This window comes from Notechis scutatus, chromosome 7 (assembly GCF_049901735.1).
Source record: "Notechis scutatus isolate UNSWTSFEM ecotype Mainland chromosome 7, rNotScu1.2, whole genome shotgun sequence".
NCBI classification, from domain to species: domain Eukaryota; kingdom Metazoa; phylum Chordata; class Lepidosauria; order Squamata; family Elapidae; genus Notechis; species Notechis scutatus.
In genome coordinates, this window is record NC_142015.1 from 2969420 (window position 1) to 2990975 (window position 21556).

General features: G+C 46.9%; 2 long non-coding RNA genes across 3 annotated transcripts; both read right to left on the reverse strand.

The window, feature by feature from the left end:
• Positions 1-1705: 1705 nt before the first annotated feature.
• LOC148130011 (uncharacterized) lies at positions 1706-7979 on the reverse strand. Its single transcript, XR_015750317.1, has 2 exons — positions 7846-7979; positions 1706-1816 (listed from the first exon to the last, which is right to left on the reverse strand). It is a non-coding gene; the product is annotated as an uncharacterized LOC148130011 (long non-coding RNA).
• Positions 7980-8306: 327 nt separating this feature from the next.
• On the reverse strand, positions 8307-14701 carry LOC148130012 (uncharacterized). 2 transcript variants are annotated; one of them, XR_015750319.1, is made up of 3 exons: positions 14521-14701; positions 9747-9919; positions 8307-8409 (listed from the first exon to the last, which is right to left on the reverse strand). It is a non-coding gene; the product is annotated as an uncharacterized LOC148130012 (long non-coding RNA). The 2 variants fall into 2 exon arrangements; XR_015750318.1 differs by lacking the exon at positions 14521-14701 and adding an exon at positions 10890-11260.
• Positions 14702-21556: the final 6855 nt, after the last annotated feature.

The following is a 21556-nucleotide window of genomic DNA, read 5'->3' on the forward strand; positions in this document are numbered from 1 at the left end:
CCCACCAAGTTTCAACCAAACTTAGCACGCGGGCAACCTACAGAGCTAGCCATGACCTCTGACAGCAACCAATCAGGATACTCTTCCTGTGCCCCAGGAAGTTCAAAGCCCAGAGAGGACCTAAAACCCAGGGACTCTTAAAGCACCCCTGCCCTTTTCTTTGCCCGAGATCTCCATGGCATGTGATCCTGTTCATCAATAAACCACCTTTCCAAGCGGCTTCCATGAATCCAATGTCTTTTTTCCCCCACTTGGAACTGAACCCAGAACAACATTTCTTCCAACAGCCCCTTTCACCCCTGATTTACAAGGAATGGGCAGAATCTCGGATACTGGCTCATAAGGGAAAACTCAGTGCTAGGAACGACAGTAGCGCTACCGATGTAGAACATTTTCTCTCCCAAGGGGAGTCTTCCCCTCCAGTTTGGAGGAAGTGCGAGAAGCCGCAAAGATGGCTGATAAAATTAAAGAAAGAATATTCGCATATGTTTCTCAGTCGCCTTGTGATTAAAAAACAACACCACAATTCCCACCAGTTAGAAAAGTGCTATTTTCCCCCCTCCTCCTTGGAAATAGAAGTCTATCTGGAAGTCTATCTTCTGTTCTCAAATTGGATAGAGAAGAAAGGGAATTGGCTCGGGGCGCAAGAATGCAACCATCAAATATTAAAGCCAGTTTGCCACTTACCTGGCAGGAGAGATATTTCGATCACCTTAAGCCCTTCCATTCCCTCCCACGTGTTGTTGGTGCAGCTGGCATGCATGGCACGATCTGGGGGGTTATTAAGAAAGTTTTGTTCTGACATAACGGGAAATTTAGGGCAAAGTCGAAGAAGGAGGCGTGTCCTTGTTCATTGTAATGTGAGGCTATCAATGAATTTGGTTCTCCTCCTCGCTCATTTGCTCCAGGGTGCTGTTTACAAAGAGATCAAATCCCTTGCATATTACGAATAGGAAGAAACTGAAAAAAATCCACCATCACGTCTACAGTGCAAAAAGATATACATCACATGCACAAATAAGTTCCATTTTCATTTACGAGAGACTTGGCATCATTTGTGCCCATCCCATGGATGTGCCTGGATTCCAAGGAGCAGAAAATGAGATTTATTACGATTAAGAAACAGAAATAATAATAAAAAAGACCTCTGGGGATAATGTTATTCATCCCACCACCTTTGATCCTCTTCCTTCTTCGGTGATAATTTTTATTGGCTTAAAGTAGAAATAAAATTAAAGTGATTATGTTTCCACAACAGGCTTTCTTAATTAATTCATTTCAAAGGTTCATACATGCTAAATCTCCCTCTCTGTCTCTCTCTCTGACACACAAACACACACCAGGGAGGCTAAACTCTCTAAGATGAGCATGCCATGCAAATCTACTCAGTAGCTCTTAAGCTAACCTGGTTAAGCCTGTAACATTCAAGCAGCCAAGATATGCCCTTTAGTGTTGCATTAGAGGGACAACAGACATATATTTCAAAGCAAGTGGTGTTAAGTATAAATGCTCTTTTTATTTGCTTTACGGATGTTGGTGATAAGGGCTGGCTCTATCCTTTGAAACAGGGAGGGGAAAAAACCCAGAGGGGAAAGTGCCAATTGGCCGGTGCTCATAATTCTTAACTACTTTCTCTGATACACAACATGGCAGTCCACGGCAGCTTTACAACTTTTAAAATGTTGAGTTCTTTTTTTTTAAAAAAAAAAAATCCTCTGGAAAGACAAGCATGAATAGATGTACAGTGGTTATTCCATCCAAAAGAAGCAGGATGTGGCCCCAGATGTTGATACGTGGGAATGGTGGCTGGGGAATTCTGGAAGTTGAAGTCCACAAGTCTTAAAGTTGCCAAGTTTGGGGACACCCCCCCTGCTTAAAACGCATTCTGCAACAGACCCTTGGATTCAGCACCAGATGGCAGACTTCGTCCACAAAAAAACAAGGACCAGCACTCCAGAGAAGCCAGCTGGATAAGTTTCCAGGAAATATTTCAAACCAAAAGGGCAGAAATTTCCCCGGATACAGTTTACCTTAGAGCCCAGAGGAGGTAGGAGATGGAGAAATCTGGCTCTGTGATACCAGAGATTTCATAGGGCTGAATGGACAAGAGCGAGCTTAGGAAAAGTGCAACGCAATGAAGATATTAAAAAGTGTGGAGGCAAACCATGCAATGAATGCTTAGGGGAACTAGGGATTAAGGGAACTAGGTACGATGTCAAGCACAGGGAATCAAAAGTCCAGGCAGTTCAAATGGATGGATGGATGGATGGATGGATGGATGGATGGATGGATAGATAGATAGATAGATAGATAGATAGATAGATAGATAGACAGACAGACAGACACAGACAGACAGACAGACAGACAGACAGACAGGGGTAGAGATAGAGATAGAATAATAGATAGATGATAGATAGATAGATAGATAGATAGATAGATAGATAGATAGATAGATAGATAGATAGACACAGACAGACAGACAGACAGACAGACAGACGGGGTAGAGATAGAGATAGAATAATAGATAGATGATAGATAGATAGATAGATAGAGGTAGAGATAGAATAATAGATAGATGATAGATGGATGGATGGACGGATAGATAGATAGATAGATAGATAGGGGTAGAGATAGAGATAGAATAATAGATAGATAGATGATAGATAGATAGATAGATAGATAGATAGATAGATAGATGATAGATAGATAGATAGATAGATAGATGTAGAGATAGAATGATAGATATATGATAGATAGATAGATAGATAGATAGATAGATAGATAGATAGATAGATAGATAGACAGACAGACAGACAGGGAGAGATAGATAGATAGATAGATGATAGATAGATGATAGATAGATAGATAGATAGATAGATAGATAGATAGATAGATAGATGATAGATAGATAGATAGATAGATAGATAGATAGATAGATGATAGATAGATAGATAGATAGATGTAGAGATAGAATGATAGATATATGATAGATAGATAGATAGATAGATAGATGATAGATAGATAGATAGATAGATAGATAGATAGATAGACAGACAGAAAGACAGACAGGTTGGGATAGAGAGATAGATTAATAGATAGATGATAGATAGATAGATAGATAGATAGATAGATAGATAGATAGATGTAGAGATAGAATGATAGATAGATAGATAGATAGATAGATAGATAGATAGATAGATAGATAGATAGATAGATTATAGAGCAGGCAGGCAGGCAGGATCCGAACTACTAACCATCAAAGAGAGTTGGCAGTAGATAAGAGTTGACAGAATTCGTGGTGGTCTGGACACCAAAAGATGGAACTAAAATGCTAATCAAAGCTAGTTGCTACATTACAACAATTAAGTAAGTGTAAATAAATTACATTGTAATAAGGAAAGCAGAATCGAAATATATAAACTAATATATAAAGATGCATGCCAAATAGTTCTCCCATTGCTGCAGGACTCGGAGCAGTAAAATAAGAGAAAGAGAGGCCAATATTTAAGATGGTGGAATAACTGACAGAGAATATTATGTCCAATTTTGTAACTTTTGGGCAGTCAGAAATGTGTGCGTAATCCATTGTCCATTGTCTTCATTTCCCAGCCATAAGTACCATATATATAAAACTCAGAAGAATACAAGCATCTGCAAAACCCAAGGAATCTCCTAAGAAATTTAATATCTGCAGTACCTGCCCAAATAGAAGACATTAAATTATCAGGAATACACCAATTTCCATATCAGGAGGTTTAGGTTTGAGAGCGTAAAGGCAAATGGAATACCATTTGGGAACGTATGTCTGATTACTTGCTTAAAAACAGTAGCATTTTTAATACATCATCATCTTTTAATGACCCCATAATCCCTTCCGGGGTTTACTGGCCGGATTCCCTTCCTGTCGCCAGTGCGGAGTTAATATTCGGTAGATTCTCATCGCGCCCAGAGAGAGAAATATCAGCCTCTCCCTAGGATTGAATTCACAGCCTCCTGATTGTGAGGCAAGAGCTTCACCTGTAGGCCAGCACACCACTCCTGCATTTTTAAAACACGGCCCAATAAATAAAAAATACGCACACCAGAATTCATAAATGGGACAGGAGGGTGGAAAGCCACTTACTGCAGACCTAAGAATTCATTAGTAACATTTCTCCTAAGATTTTACCCTTTCAAGTTGCAACTCAGGTAGAGCTCTGAAAAAGCTCCTTGAAGGTGAGGGGAAAAAAAGAGACCTCTTTTTCCGGTCCTGCTAGTTTTTTGAGCTGGAAGGTATGACAGTTGCGGCCTCTGCACACACCTTTTCCCGCCCATAATTACAGCCACCCAACCTCTATCGAGTTGCACAAGGGCAGCTGTTTTGATGGCTTCCTCTGTTGAGCCAACGCAACCTGTTTGATTAGTTTTAAGGCTAATAACACTCATTTTTAACATTCTGCTGCAATGCGCTGTGAAGGGCTTTGGGGCAATTGCTGTGTTTTGGCCAACTAACTTTAGAGAATGTAAAGTTTACAGGTTGTTCTCATGAGGGTAAAATGGAGGAACGATAGCTGCATATGCCACATGGGTATTTATTTACTTATTTAGTCATGTTTATGTAGTACTAGCAGGATACCCGTGCTTCACTACAAAACTATGTGATTGGGCTTAGTTTTGGGGGAAGAAAATAAAGGAGACGGGAAACGCTGCCTCTGCCTACCAGCATCCATCGGTATTCATCTGGCTAGTGTCCTCTCAGTGTGTGAGATAGCTGAGGGCTGTTTGGAAACTGAAACAGTATTTGCTGTGTGAGCAAGAAGGGAGACAGCAAGGAGCCTGGGCGTGGCTTAGCTAAACTGTTCTGAACTGAAGCTGCTTGGTGCTGTGAAACTGAAACGGAAACTCCTCTGCTTGTGTTTTGCATTTGGAAGATATTTTTTTCCAGGTGGGGAGGGGGAGTAGAACTCCTTAGCATCAGAGCGTGTTAATAATAATAATAATAATAATAATAATAATAATAATAATAATAATAATAATAATAATAATAATAATAATATAGGAAATACTCTAAATGCTCTGATGGTCATTTTGAAAAATCCTTTCTTAGTGAGCCCCTAGAAGCCAAGAGGAACATACGGTTCCAATTTCAAGTTTGGAGGCTTGACGGTTCTGGAGATTTTGTGATGATGCGTGAGGGGTATTTCACTTTTATACAGTATATACAGATGTATTGGAGGTCCTTTGAGAGCTATATGCGATGACATTTCATTTTAATGCATTCTGGGAGTTGAAGTCCACAAGTCTTCAAATGCTGGCTGAGGGACGCTGTGGAAGTCCACAAGTCGTAAGTTGCCAACGTTGGATACCCCTGATCTCAATCTAAGGCAGGGGTGTCCAACCTTGGCAACTTTTAAGACTTGTGGACTTCAACTCCCAGAATTCCTCAGCCAGCTTTGCTGGCTGAGGAATTCTGGGAGTTGAAGTCCACAAGTCTTAAAAGTTGCCAAGGTTGGACACCCCTGATCTAAGGAATATCTAACCTGCTCTTCTGCAAAGTCTCACGAGTGCTCTTGAAAAGATCCCAGGGCAAGCCACCGTGATCTCACACACACACACACACACAACGGTTTCGGTGCAAATGACACAAATTATACGCCATTTCGGCCCCGAGCAGTTCCCAGCAAATTAAATCACCTGCCGAATCTACAGAGACACCGATGGTTGCTATCCATTGCTGAGCCAGCCAGCATCAATGCCACAAGAGATGATGTTCACCTTCCTCTTCAGATGTCCCGAGATTCCTTGCACGTTTCACCACCGTGTACTTTGTGGTTCCGAAGGCTTGCTCCGCCGAGCAACTTTCTAAGTGCTTGTTCTGTTTCTCTGATTGGGTTTCGGTTGGTGTTTTGCTGCCGTATATATATATATATATATTTGCTACCTTGTATTATAATTATTGGATTGGATTGCACTCTAGCATGCCGTGCGGTAAGTAGCCTTGGAGGAGGGTTTTTACGGCTATCAACAAATTAATCAAATTGTAATAAAAACATGGGCCAAGGTTCTCTGCAGAAGAGAGACGAGCCAAGTAAATTAAGGATAGGCTGTAGCCACTGAGGCTGCCCTGCCTGCAGGTGAGGGATCCTGAAGGAAGAAGAGGGGGACTGAGGGGGAAATCATGCAGTCGTGTTGCTTCAACACAATTGCATCTGTTTAGAACATAGAACCAGGTGTGAGCTTCAAAGATTTTAGCAACGGGTTCTCTGCCTGGTTGTTGGGTGGGCGTGGCCATGGTAGGCGTGGCCTAGTCGGCCTCCTGCACCACGGCGGTGGGGGGGAGGGCGTTTTCACCCTCCCCGGGCTCCGGAGGCTCTCTGGATGCCGGAAATGGGCCCATTTCTGAGGGAGAGGTCCATTTTTCACCCTCCCGGAGCCTCTGCGCACATCCTGCACTTACCTGCATCCAAAATGGGCCACCTGGGGATTCCTGGGAGGGGAGGGGATGGGGTGGGCGGGGCCAGCCAGGAGTGGGATTTGGGGGTTCTCCAAACTGCATAGAATCTTAGTCAGGGGGCTCTCCTGAACCCCTGCGAATCCCCAGCAGCCCAGCCCTGCATAGAATCAGAGCCAGAAGGGACCTCAAAGATCTTCTAGTCCAACCTAAAGTTCAAGGCAGGAGACCTGATATCATCCTGGTTTCACTGACTAATTCTTCTCACTGTCAGGAAATGTCTTTTGACAAACGCCCACTCATTACTTCTTGTCCTGCCCTCTGGTGCTTTGGGGAATAAGTCAAACTCTATAACGCCATAGTAAGACCCCACCTAGAGCACTGCATCCAGTCTTGGTCTCCACGATGTTAAAAAAGATGTTGGGACTCTAGAAAAAGTACAGAGAAGAGCAACCAGGATGATTAGGGGACTGAAGAATAAAACACACAATGAAAGGTTGCAGGAACTGGGCCTGGCTAGTCTAGGGAAGAGAAGGACCGGGGGAGACAGGATAGCAGCCTTCCAATATTTGAGGGGCTGCCACAGAGAGGATGGGGTCTAGCAATTTCCAAAGCCTTAGTAAGACCACACCTAGAATATTGCATCCAGTTTTGGTCGCCACACTATAAAAAAGATGTTGAGACTCTAGAAAAAGTGCAGAGAAGAGCAACCAGGATGATGAGGGGACTGGAAAAGTAAAACATAGGATGAACGGTTGCAGAAACTGGGCCTGGCTACTCTAGTGAAGAGAAGGACCAGGGGAGAAATGATAGCAGTCTTCTAATATTTGAGGGGCTGCCACAAAGAGGAAGGGGTCCAGCTATTTTCCAAAGCACCTGAAGGCCAGACAAGGAATAATGGATGGAAACTGATTCAGGAGAGATTCAACCTGGAAATAAGGAGGAATTTTCTGATAGGGAGAACAATCAACCCATGGAACAGAAGTTGCCCTCGGAAGTTGTGGGAACTTCATCCCTGGAGGCTTTCAAGAAGAGACTAGACTGCCATTTGTCAGAAACAGTGTAGGGTCTCCTGCTTGGGCAGGGGGTTGGACTAGATGACCTACAAGGTCCCTTCCAACTCTGTCAATCCATCGTTCTCTGTGACAGCCCTTCAAGGACTGGAAGACAGCTATCATGTCACCCTGAATCCTTCACTTCGATAGGCTAGAGACATGCCTAGCTCCCTTAACCATTCCTTGTACAGTTTAGCCTCCAAAGCCTTTATTATCGATCTTTGTTGCTCTTCTTTGCACTTTTTCTAGAATCTCGGCATCTTTCCTGGACCATGGTGACAAGAACTGGATGCAGTATGCCAAGTGTGGCCTCACTAAGGTATATCCCCTTGTGAGGTATACTGCCACATGCACACTTACTGTATAGTATGGCTTCTTCTTCTTCTTCTTCTTCTTCTTCTTCTTCTTCTTCTTCTTCTTCTTCTTCTTCTTCTTCTTCTTCTTCTTCTTCTTTCTTCTTTTTCTTTCTTTCTTTCTTTCTTTCTTTCTTTCTTCTTTCTTTTTTTTTCTTTCTTTCTTTCTTTCTTTCTTTCTTTCTTTCTTTCTTTCTTTCTTTCTTTCTTCTTTTCTTTTTTCTCCTCCTTTCTTCTCCTCCTCTTCCACCTCTTCCTCCTCCTCCTCCTTTCTTCTTCTTTTTCTTCCTCCTCCTCCTTTCTTCTTCTTCTTCTTCCTCTTCCTCCTTTCTTTTCCTCCTCCTCCCCTATCCGTCATCAGACATTGCCGATCATGTTGGCGATCCTATTTTTATTCAACAGCCGCATGAAAAAGGGCTGTTGAGTTTTGTCCAAACTGGTCCCCTTACAATTTTGAGGTTCTTCTTCTTCTGCCTGGACCTCGTTTGCCTCCAATCTTTCCCTGCAGGATTAAGTCTTTTTTTCCCAGGTGCCACATCCCATGTCCAACGTAGGCCTGAACAATATTCGCCTGCAAAATTGTGAGAGGGAGAGAATGTACTGACTTCCTCAGCTGCCCTGGAAAGACCAACCTTTTGGGACGGGGGGAGAAGGTGGCCAGAGCACCGATGGATTCCGGGGTAGGGATGTTGCAAAAGGTTGCAAAGTCAAGGACTGTTTGCAAGTTGCTTTTTTTTTTTTTCAGTGCCACATCCAACACTCACTTTATGAACGGCTGTTAAGTCGATGGTGACTCGTAACGGATTCTGGAAGGAAGTGTTCCAAAATTCAAACGGGGGCAATGCCGCGTCCGACGGGAGGCACGTAAAACAGGGCTTCTGTGTCAATGTGGTGCCAGCGCTGAAGCTCTTACGATATATATATATATTTTTATTCCTGGCTGCCTGCAGGGGTCTCTCTTACAATGTGGTGACCCAGCCAGCGTTCAGGGCCTGCATCGATTGTGTGTCCATTAATCTTTATCTTTTTGGCGCGCTCATTCATGGGAAAAGCCGAGAACAGATAGAAGCGCATCAGAGGGCATCTGAGGACAGCGGCTGGGAGGGGCAGCTGCCTGGGCTCTCTCTGAGAAGCAGAGCTCTCCCCACAGCCTCTACTGAGCATGCTCCCTGGCTGCAGCTGAAGGACAAGGCGATGCACAGGAGCAGTTCTATTCCCCCAGCTAGCAAAACAGATTGCGCCAATAAGCGCAGCAGAGCTGGGGAGCAGCTTGTTTGGAGGAGGAGGAGGAGGAGGAGAAGGAGAGGGATGTGCCCACAACCCAGCCACCATTGCCTTGAACAATGCACAAAGCCATGCCCTTCCCCTGCCCTTCCCACACCCCTAGATGGAGGTCACAGTGGAGATTTTATTTGGGGTGACTGGGTGACAGCTGTGTGTCCCTCTGCCTTTCTCCAATGAAGCCGCTTTGTGTTTACTCTGCAAAGCAGGGAGGGACAAAAGAGATGTATTTATATTTATTTTTTTCCCCTTGTTTTGAAAAGCATGGATGCATCTAATTGGCCCTCTTGACCCCTGGCAGGTTAGGATGGGCCTTTTTTTAGGGGGGTCCTCCTTGACGGTTGTACAAGAGGTTTTGCAGAAGGGAAGTGTGCAGTTATGCATTCCTCCTTGAACGATTTCCAGAGAAGATAAGGCAAGGCACCATTGCCAATAATGGTCTTAAAATGTAAAAAAAAAAATTAAAAGAGAGAGAGAGAGAGAGAGAAGGGGAAAACAGTGTAGAAAATAATAATAATAATAATAATAACAACAACAACAACCACCAAGTCAAAAGCTAAATACAAAAAAGAAGTTATTGAGAAGTGAATTGAAAATTGGAAAAGCAAAGCTATGCATGGCCAATACCTGAAAAGTATTGAAGGCAAAGCTGACCAAAAGCTTACTTGGAATTGGTTAAAATCAGGAATACTGAAAAAAGAAACTGAAGGCTTTATTTTGGCTGCTCAAGAACAAGCCTTAGCCACAAATTGCATGAAGGCAAAGATTTAGCATGTCACCACCAGCAGCAAATGCCGCCTCTGTAAAGAGAAAGATGAAACAGTTGACCATTTAATCAATGGGTGCAGCAAAATTTCACAAACTGACTACCTAAAATGCCATAACCGAGTTGCTAAAAATCATTCACTGGAAACTGTGCCAAAAGTTTGGATTTGAGTATAGTAACAACTACTGGGAACATTAAGTTAAGAAGGTTCTGGAGAATGAAAAAGCCAAGATCTTGTGGGACTTCAAAATTCAAATGGATAGGCCCACAACACACCTGACATAATAATAGTTAAAAAGAAAAAGGTTTGGTTCATTGACATTGCAATACCTGGTGATGCATGAATTGAAGACACACAGCAAGAAAGAAAAAAAATCACAAAGTATCGGGACTTACAAATGGAAGTTGAACAACTTTGGAAAAAGAAATGGTGTGTGATCCCAATTGTGATGGGAGCCCTTGGAGGAATACCTAAAGGGCTGCCTCGCTATTTGGAAATCCTGAATTTCTCAGACTTGAATACCCTGATTCTACAAAAAACCCACCCTACTTGGAACAGCTTATATCCTCTGACGCTACCTGAACAGTTCCTAGGTTCTTGGTTAGGACTCAAGCTGTTGAGCTACCAACCAGCCCCAAAGGCTGTGAATCTCACTAAAGATTAACCAATAATAATAATAGTAATATTGTGGCTATCTAAACGGAAGCAAGCCAATGTTTAGAATTATTTTCTCCAACCTAATTCCCATCATGGCTTAAAATAATATTGCTAGCAGGTTGCATGTTCCCTCCTCTACAGGGACTGTCCTTACTCTTATTTTACCTTCACAGGACTCCTGCAGGAAAGTGGCCCTTTAAAGATTAATGAATGTATTAAATCACATGATGCCACGGATTAGATTCCATTGCACGGTTAGATTGAGAAATGAGTAGCTGCATCAATGGGAGTTGAAGGGGAAACAGGGGCCCAGGGTACATTTTTCAGCTCTTAACTTTCTGTGTACCGTTTGTCTTCTATTTCTGCTTTAAAAAGCTTGCTAGGTGATTTGATCTCTGTTGATTTCAAGGACGTTTCATACCGGAAAACCAATTTTTTTTTCCGGAGCTGTGGGAAGCAAAACACATCATATAATGGGCTATATTGACACAATATACTGACTCAGCTGTTACAATAAACATGGTTTGCTCTGCAAACCTGATTTTCTGAATCTACATGACCAGGAACTGTGGACTTAATGATCACACTCTGGATCTGTAGGACGTGCTGGGCCAAGGGCTTCTTCCAATCCAGCAACTTTGAAGACGTTAGGACTTCAGTTCTCAAAAATGCACTGCCTAGAATGCACTACCTGACTCTGTGGGGCTCTTCGCCAACCCCCCCCCCCCAAACTTTAACCTTAGACCAGTGACGGCGAACCTTTTTGTTGTGGTTGTACCAAAAGGGTGTGCATGCCGGCACCCACAACGCAACTCATCCTGCACTCCCCACTGCGCATGCACATGCAACACCCCCACCTCACCCCCTTACCTGCACTGCGCATGCATAGTGCGCCTCCCAGCTGATTTCGGCTCGTTTGAGGCCGTTTTTACCCTCCCGGAGGCTCGAGGGAAGCCTCTGCAGCCTTGGGAGGCCGAAAAACAGGCCCGTTTGGGCACTTCCGGTATTTCCAGTTTTTCAGCCTCCCGAGGCTGCAGAGGCTTCTCTTAAGCCCCAGGGAGGGCAAAAACGGCCTCAAATGAGCCAAAAATCAGCTGGGAGGTGTGCGCACATGTGCAGTGCAGGTCAGTTTGCCTGGGGCTCGTTTGCCCACACAAAGGGCTTTGCGCGCCACCTGTGGCACGCTTCTATAGGTTCACCATCACAGCCTTAGACTGTCTACTGTTGACCTCACCCCATTCCCAAGAGGTCTGTAAGGGGCATGCATAAGAACACCAACGTGCCTACCATCCAGTGGTGGGGGTCAAATTTACTACCAGTTCTGTGGGTGTGGATTGATGTGCATGGCAGGGGAAGGATACTGTAAAGAGGTGGGATTTGCTGGTTCTCTGGACTACTCAAAATTTCCACGCCCGGTTCTCCAGGACTGGTCCGAACCTGCCGAATGCCACCTCTGCTTCCCAGACAAATTGAGTCGGGTGGGTGGGGGGAACGACTCAGATTTTCAATTAAGGCAGCCAGGCCTGCATTTCTTGAAGGAGGGAAGAAGAGAGGGGAGGCAGGGAAGGGAGGAAGGAACCTATGGTAGGCGTGCGACAGGTGGCACACAGAGCCATTTGTGCCGGAACACGAACTGCAAACTTACCTCACTGCGCATGTGCGCGCCTCACAGCTGATTTTCGGCTGGTTTGAGGCCTTTTTCGGCCTCCCAAAGGCTTGAGGAAGGCTTCTGCAGGCAGCAGAGGTCGAAAACTAGCCCCGATTCGTCACTTCCGATATTTTTGAAAAACAGGAAGTGACAAAACGGGCCTAGTTTTCGGCCTGCAAAGCTTGCAGAAGCCTGCAGAAGCCTTCCTTAAGCCTTTGGGAGACTGAAAATCAGCTGTGAGGCGCAGTGCAGGTAAGGGGGCGGCGGGGGTGGGGTGGGAATGCGCGTGCATGTGTAGGGGCTGGGGGGTGCACGCATTGCCTTCTGGGTGCTGGCACACAAGTGCATGCACAATTTTTGGCACAGGAGCCCAAAAAGGTTAGCCACCCCTGATGTAGGGTCTCCTGCTTGGGCGGGGGGTGGGGTTGGACTAGATGACCTACAAGATCCCTTCCAACTATGATTATCTGTTATCTGTTACTTATGATCGTTGCTGTGTCCCCAAGTCAACCGTGATCACGTTTTGCCACCAGCAAGATCAGCCAGGAAGCCAGATTCACTTAATTGCATTAACTAACTGCAGTGATTCGTTTAAGAACCGCGGCAGGGGGGAAAAATCGTAAAATGGGGCAAACTCGCTTCACAAATGTTTCGCTTTAACCCCAGAAATGTTGGGCTCACTTGTGGCGTAGGGCTTCCTGCCTAGGCAGGGGGTTGGACTAGAAGACCTCCAAGGTCCCTTCCAACTCTGTTATTCGATTCGATTCTAGAATTATTGCGGTTAGGTCGAGGTGCACTATTTGCACTATTGATGTATTCAGATTTCTATCCTTTCTTTCTTTACACCACTCAGGGCAAGGGTGGAGAACACCCCTCCTTCCTCTAACAATCCTGCAAGGTAGGCTAGGCTGCTCCCAATCTGCTGGGTCCTTATCCTGCACCTGACCTACTACACATCTAACTGATATGTCTCTGGAGATTCTTAGTCATCCAGGTGTTTTTTTTTTTCAAGAGGCAGCTGGACTTTCTGGTTTTTCTTTGAAGACGTTTTGCTCCTCATCCAAGAAGCTTCCTCAGTTCTGACTGGACTGAAGAACAGAAGAAGCTTCTTGGATGAGAAGCGAAATGTCTTCAAAAGAAAAAAAAACCAGAAAGTCCATCCAGCTGCCTCTTGAAGAAAAAAAATCACCTTGGTCGGATTATTCTTCTGCCTCGCATTCCGGAACTTCGGGTGAAGAACACGTTCTCTCTCTCGTCCTATATGCCTTCACCACAACCCTGTAAGGTAGGCTTTGCTTAAATGTTCATAAGCTTACTCTAGAGGGGTTGGGGAACTTAGGAGACCAAGGTGAGTGTTGGGGTTTGACAAGGCTGTGTGTTTGTTAACGGCTGATTCTCCAAGAAGCTTCTGGGATGAGAAGTGAAACGTCTTCAAAAGAAAAAGGTGTTTTTTTCAAGAGGCAACTGGACTTTCTGGTTTTTCTTTGAAGACGTTTCACTTCTCACCCCAGAAGCTTCTTCAGCTCTGACTGGAGGGTGGGGAAGGGAAGGATTTATATCTGCAAGAAGTATCAATCCTTCCCTTCTCCACCCTCCAGTCAGAGCTGAAGAAGCTTCTGGGATGAGAAGCGAAAGGTCTTCAAACAAAAAAAAAACAAAAAAAACCCAGAAAGTCCAGTTGCCTCTTGAAGAAGAAAAAAGGCCCTTTTGGGATCTAACTGACACGTTCAACTGATGATTGATGGTCTTCGGAAGAACCAAGAACTTTGGGATGTCTGTGATTAGGCAGAGAAGCCTCAACGCCTGGCGATTTCACGGGGCAATGTCCATGTCGCTGTCCGTGCAGCCGTTCAGAAACAGCCTTCACCTTCTGGGACGTTTTCTCCATTCCCCAGCCCAGCCTACAGACCTGAGGTTCCTTGTGGTCTCCTTTTCCAAAGGCCTGTCTTGGAGCCAGGGAAGGTCAGCCGCGAGCTGCAACCTGCTGGAGGCCCCATGAAGGAAACCCTCATTCGAGCAAGCCTAGACTAGCACTAAGGTGGTTTCCCCCCCCCACCCCATATCTCTGGCTTCTCCCAGCTTCCGAGATAGACTGCCCCGAGGGGGGGAAGCTCCATTTCGCAAGCCAAGGCGCTCCCTTGTTTTCCCTCCACCTTTGCCAGAAGGGGAGTCCCGAAGGAGACCGGCGGCTTGGAGGGGGGTGGGGGGCGTCGCCGCTGCAGCCCCTCTACCCCTCTTTTGCAAGGCAGGGCCGTCGGGGGGGCGGCGGCGAGGAGGACAGCGGCCCCTCCCGGCTTTGCGGGCCGGCAGCTCGCAGCCCGGGTCTTACGTGCGCGCCGAGTGTCCCGGGCGGCGGCTGCTGCGGCTGCATCGTGCGCTCGGCTCCTCGGCGGCGGCGGCAGCAGGGACCGGCCCGCTCTTTTGTCACCGCGCCGCGATCCTGCACGTCCGCAACTGCCGGCTGGCAACGGGGGAGGGGGAGGAAGGGAGAGAGGGAGGAGTGATAGAGAGAGAGAGAGGAGGAAGGGAGAAAAGGGGGAGGGAGAAAGGGAGGGAGAGAAAGAGAGGAGGGAGGGAGAGGGAGAAGGAGCGATAGAGAGAAGGTGTGCTAGGGAGAGGAGGAGGGAGAGGAGGGAGAGAAAGAGGGAGGGAGAGAAAGAGGAGGGAGAGAAAGAGGGGAGGGAGGGAGAGGGAGGGAGGAGTATAGAGGGAGGAGTGGTAGGGAGAGAGGGAGGGAGAGAGGGAGAGAAAGAGGGAGGGAGAGAAAGAGGAAGGGAGAGAAAGAGGAGGGAGGAAGAGGGAGAAGGAGTGATAGAGAGGAGTGGTAGGGAGAGAGGGAGAAAGGGAGGCAGAGAAGGAGTGGTAGGGAGAGAGGGAGAAAGAAGGAGTGGTAGAGAGAAGGTCTGGGAGGGAGAGAGGAGGGAGGGAGAGAAAGAGAGGAGGGAGGGAGGGAGAGGGAGAAGGAGTGATAGAGAGAGGAGTGGGAGGGAGAGAGAGGAGGAAGGGAGAAAAGGGGGAGGGAGAAAGGGAGGGAGAGAGGAGGAAGGGAGAGAAAGAGGGAGGAAGAGGGAGAGAAGGAATGGAGGGAGGAATGGAGGAGCCCCCCCACCCCATAATTCCAAGCTCTTTCTTTCGCCCTCCCCTCCTCGTCCCCCAGCCCTGATCCTTGGAAGGCCCCGAAGCTCCCGGCCACTTTGCCCCCGCTCCCCTCCTTAAGCAGCCCGTGGACGTCGCTCCCCCGCCTCTAACCAGACATGCGGGGAGCCCCTTTGCTGCGGGGATGCGGGTCTTGAACTCTGCGAATCGGGCCAACGCGTCGTGGGAAGGCGGCCACATCAGGCTAGCCCCGATGCGGGTGTGGGGGGGAAACCAGCCCAGGTTGGCGCCGCCCGTAGCTCGGACCCAAGGCCGCCTCCTCTTCTCCCGGGTCAGCGCAGGATTTAGCCCGGGCCAGCCCGGCCTCTAAGCCACGATTTAACCCTCTCCACCTTAGCCTTAACCGGGTTTGGCTCAGTTTTTCCTCGCTGGCAAAACCCGCCAAAGCCCGACACGCCGCATTGGACGCGGGAAACCGAGAAGGAGCAAACGGGTCGTGGGAACGGGGAGGCGGGGGCGGCCGCGCGCCTTGCCCAGCGCTGCACACACAGAAACACACACACACACACACACACACACACACACACACACACACACACAGCGCGCATGCCCGGCAGACCGCTCCGGGGCCGAGCACGAGCACCCGCCGAGGGTTCATCCGAGGTAAGGCGGGAGGGGGGCCAGCCCACCGCGTTCCCGCGGCCCGAGCAGCGCCGCCCTGCTTGCGCGGGTCCTGGGCGGGCTGGGCAGGGAGGGAAGCGCCGGCCGCAGTGCGTAGAAGAGGCTCCCGCGCCGCGGCCGATGCGCGGCCCCGAGGGCGGCTGGGAAGGGGGAAGGCGCAGCCCCGCCGCCTCTCCCCTCCGTCCCCGTCCTCCCGGGAACCGTCGCCCCTGCCGGCCCCACCCCATAATTCCAGCCTGCCGGGCTTGCAGCCCCCTTCTCCCTCCATTGCCCCTCACTCCCGTGTCCTCACATAACCTCCCCCGTCCATATTTCCAGCCTGCCAAGCTTGCAGCCCCCCCTTCCTCCATTGCCCCCTCCCATGTCCTCCATTGCCCCCCACCCCATAATTCACAGCCTGCCAGGATTGCAGCCCCCTTCCTCCATTGCCCCCCTCCCATGTCCTCCATTGCCCCCACCCCATAATTCCAGCCTGCCGGGTTTGCAGCCCCCCTTCTTCCTCCATTGCCCCCACTCCCTTGTCCTCACATAACCCCCCGCTCATATTTCCAGCCTGCCAGGCTTGCAGCCCCCTTCCTCCATTGCCCCCCTCCCATGTCCTCCATTGCCCCCTCCCATGTCCTCCATTGCCCCCATGTCCTCCATTGCCCCACCCATATTCCAGCCTGCCGGGCTTGCAGCCCCCTTCTTCCTCCATTGCCCCTCACTCCCGTGTCCTCACATAACCCCCTCCATATATCCAGCCTGCCAAGCTTGCAGCCCCCTTCCTCCATTGCCCCCTCCCATGTCCTCCATTGCCCCCACCCCATAATTTACAGCCTGCCAGGATTGCAGCCCCCCTTCCTCCATTGCCCCCTCCCATGTCCTCCATTGCCCCCACCCCATAATTTACAGCCTGCCAGGATTGCAGCCCCCCTTCCTCCATTGCCCCCCTCCCATGTCCTCCATTGCCCCCCACCCCATAATTCACAGCCTGCCAGGATTGCAGCCCCCTTCTTCCTCCATTGCCCCCACTCCCTTGTCCTCACATAACCCCCCCGCCCATATTTCCAGCCTGCCAGGCTTGCAGCCCCCTTCCTCCATTGCCCCCCTCCCATGTCCTCCATTGCCCCCAACCCATAATTCCCAGCCTGTCGGGCTTGCAGCTCCCCCTCTTCCTCCGTTGCCCCCCCATCCCATAATTCCAGCCTGCCGGGCTTGCAGCCCCCTTCTTCCTCCATCCCCCAAAAAAACACAGGCTCCCCACCTGCCCATCGCTCCGCGATGAAGCGCCCACCCCACCCCATTGGGCGAATGTATCCTGGGAATCCAGCCAGCTATGGCTTTTCAGCCCCCTCCTCCTCCGTGTTTTAGTAGGCCCCCCTCCCCTTTTCCGTCTTGCTGGATGGGGCCCGAGGAGGGGCTGACCCTCTGGAGCTGGTTTGGCTTCCAGGCAGAGCCCCCTCCCCCGGTTTTTTGGGGTGCCGCAGGGTTGCGTTTGTTTTCATCCCTCTGTAAAACCAGCAACTGTAATTGAACAAGCCACCATGGCTCGAAACCAGAGCCCTGGCCCCATCCTGCATCTTAAAAACTGTTTTTTTTTGTTTTTGGTGTCTTGCAGGCCGGGATGCGGAAACCATAATGGGCACTTGCTTTATGTTCTGTGGATCGCCTGCTATTGTGGTTTGTTAAATACCGTTTGGGGATGATGCCTGCAAACAGCCGCAGGAAGCTCGTTCGCATTTTATTTTATTTTCTTGTTTTTTTACTAAATCATAGCTTGTTCACAGATAACAGTTAATCAGAGTTGGAAGGGACCTTGTAGGTCATCTAGTCCAACCCCCCGCACAAGCAACTCCTAGCAACTCCAAGCCACGATTTCCTGTCTGTCTGTCTGTCTATCTAATGCAGACTTGGGTTTGCGCGATCCATGTTTAATTTAACCGTAGGCTAATTGCCTGGGTTCACACAGCAGTGAACGCTGGGAGGGGAAATTTCACCGGCAAACTGATTTCTTACAATAAGTTGTGCTCTGCCCCTTTGCCGGTTTCACACAGGATTCTTGATGGAACAAATTAGAATTATTACTAAAAATGAATATAATGGTACATCATTGTCCATTTTCTCCTACTAGTGTTTATTATTTTGAAAGGGATTTTTAGGCCAGTGAATTGTCTGATTTAGGTATAGGCTAAAGAAGCTATTTATACAGTTTAGGGCCTCCCAACACCGCCCCCCCCCCAAAAAAATTTCCCCAGAAATTTTTGGCTTCTGGAATTTCATATGGCTCTTTAGGTCCTGTCGTTTTAAAAATACGTAGCAGACTTTATATGTAGCTTAGGAATGGTTTTATAGGTAATTAACCTGCTAAGCCTTCATTTCTATATTTTCAGGTTTATAATGAAGAGAATATCTGAGAGCAAATACAAGGAAAAAAAGCAGCAGCAACTTTAAATAACTCGCTGTTATTTATTTATATCCCGCCTTAATTGTGTTTACAAATAACTCAAGGCAGGGAACATATCTAATAATCCTCCCTCCTATTTTCCCCACAGCGACCCTGTGAGTTAAATACAGGTCATTCTTGATTTATGATCACAAATCGAGCCCTAAATTTCTATCGCTAAACAGGACAGTTGTTAAATAGGTTATTTTGCCCCCATTTTATGATTTTCCTTGCCACCATTGATTTCTCAGCTTCTTCCTTCGGTCAGATTTAACATGCAGGTTTCAGAAGGACTGGGACTTTTTCTAGTTCTAAAATATCCTTTTCAAGGTGTGGTGATGGCCAGAATTGAACACAGTGCTCCAAGTTGTGTTCTCCCGATAGCTTTGTTTTTCATTCCGTGCTTAATGTAATTCGCCTTTTTTAAAATAACTTCGGACATTTCCCTAGGAACAAGGATGTTTTGGTCCCAAATGGAGAATCGAGTGGAATATATATGGTCAGAGCCTGATGCAGAAAGGAGAAAATGCAAAAATTATAGCCAAGAAAAGTTTTTTTTTAAAAAAAATTCCATCAGTTCCTGTAAATTTCCCCATTTCCTTTCGAAATAAAATTGCTTACTCTGGTTTGTAGTGTGGTCTCTTTGGGTTGAGAACGGCATCAGAGAGCGGAATACTTAGAAGGTGGAACGCAAAGCAGCAGCAAAAAATAAATAAAAAATCCCCCCCCCCCGAGATTAAAAAAAAACTGTCTTAAATCAATGGAAGCTGCACTCTTTATCATTAGAGAGCCTCAATGTGCTACTTGGGCTTTACTAGTGCTTTGTAGCCTCTTTTGGACTGACAAAGGATTCAATCCATTTCGTTTCCCTTGTAGTATGTACCCCAAATTCCCCTACTCGTAGAAGTTTTGCCTTTACACTTAACCAGCAGTCTGCCAGCTAGGTATCTAGCAGGTAAATCAACAGGTATCAAGTGCTGTAACCTGAGCTGAATAAGCTGCAACGGTAGTACACGGAAACCTTTTGCAGAGTGTATCTTTGGCCCCAATATTCCACATACAACGTTTGTTCGACAAGGATTGGTGCAGTGCTGCCCAGAGGAACGAAAACGGGGTTGAATTATCCCATGGTAAGGCCAAAGTATCTATAGGGAGAATCCCATGATATGCAGATTTAAGAGTGCAGTTTTCAGCATTTTTTGCACATAGCATTCTATGCCCTTTGTCCTGCAATGTTATCTCTTACTTTTATATAGTTAAGATTTATGTCACACATTTCTTCCATGAGCTCAACGCAGCTTACACAGGAGTGCCTCTTAGTTGTACCTCCGTAAAAACAGGTTGGGTTGAGAGAGAGAGAGAGAGAGAGAGAGGGAGGGAGGCTGGGTGAAAGTCGCTCAGATTTCTTCTCCCATTTGCAAAAATTGTAAAGTAGGGCCCCGTGACTTCTGAAAACAGGCCTGCCTTCTGTAACTAGAATTTTTTTTTTTTTAACTTTTAACCTACCTTAAAGAACAAGCATCCGATTTCAAGGCACTCCCTGTTAAGCTCACTCTATTTTGAGGCTCAGACAAAAGGAATACTCAGTAGGCTCTGCTAACTTTGAATAAAAGATTGGTTATTTCATAAATAAATATTTGCCATCATGTAGACTAAAAACGTGTCTTTGCTTTTTAAAACAATCACAATCACCAGGTGAATTCTGTGTCCAATATTGCACAGTATATTTATTTTTGCACCCTTGCATTGTACCTATTTCTTGGGCATTTTTTCTTTTATTCAGCACGTTTTCAAATTACGGATAATTCCATGGGTTTAATCATTCTTCAAATCGCCAAGTTCAATTCTGTAAATTTGGAATGTTCTACCTGCTCCATTTTTTTATTTTAATATTTACTTGCATCTTGCCTTTATTATTTATACAAATAACTCAAGGCAGTGAACATATCCAACAGACCTCCTATGATACGAACAGTTGGATGTTTTTTGTACAAAAAATCCAAACCAAACCCTAACCAATTACTCTGGCCTGCAATATTGGCAGTTGCAAAATTTGGAATGGAAATGACTACAAACAGCGATCTGGGAGCTTGCTCTCCTGGTACCAGCATGTGCAGCTCCATGGATAAAACCAACCCTAGCTTGGCTTTGGTGCTTTGAAGTCCAAAAACCTCGAAGCCACAATAAACTATTTGGAAGAGGACAGTGGCAAACCGTATCTCTATATTGAACAGGAACAGAGTTAAATCTGGAGGATGAGATTTAAAGCAAGACGTGATGTGCTCCGGCAGGCCAATTATTCCTAAAAAAATTTGCATGGACCACAAACCAGCTTCTTTCTCAGCCTGAGTTTCCTTCTATGCTACAATTAGTACTTATTCCTAAAACTGGAGTCCAGACGTTCTATTGCAGTGTTTCTCAACCGTGGCAGCTTGAAGATGTGTGGACTTCCAACTCCCAGAATTCCCCAGCCAGCACGGAATTCTGGGAGCTGAAGTCCACACATCTTCAAACTGCCAAGGCTGAGGTACATGACTCTATTGTCTTTAAGGCCCTAATGAGATTGGATTTGGGCTTAGGACATAGTATACGCCCAATCACTAAGGCTCATAGGTCTGGCTTATGGCGAACCATTTTGTGCAACTAGAATTTGGCTGGAGCCAACAAATCATCGCTTAGCACAGGCAAAGCCTGTGTTGTGCAACTATTACTCACTGGTCAAAAATGAGTAAGAACAGTGTAGCTGGCCTGCTGGGGTGGCAACTCTTAAAAAAAATCAGCATGGAATAAATCCAGAACTATTTACAAGAAAATGGCAGCACGGCCACCCAGAAGCACAAGCGGCTCTGTTCCCCAAATGAAATTTTAATAGAACTCACCCTTCACACCCATAAAAGTTGTAATTCAGGAGCGACTGGCTAGTAACGCCACATGCTCCTTCTTTTCGTCACCTTGCACCACCTTTTTTGATTTTCTCATCTACATGGGCTATTCCCTCCCTCCCCCCAAAAACCTGTCGTGTTTCACCTTGCAATAATTCCATTTGCAAAAGTCCCAACAGAGCCCACCCCTCCTCTCTCTCTCTCTCTCACACACACACACAGAGAAATTCCCTTGCATGTTATAAAGCAGGGGTCTCCAACCTTGGCAAACTTTAAGCTTG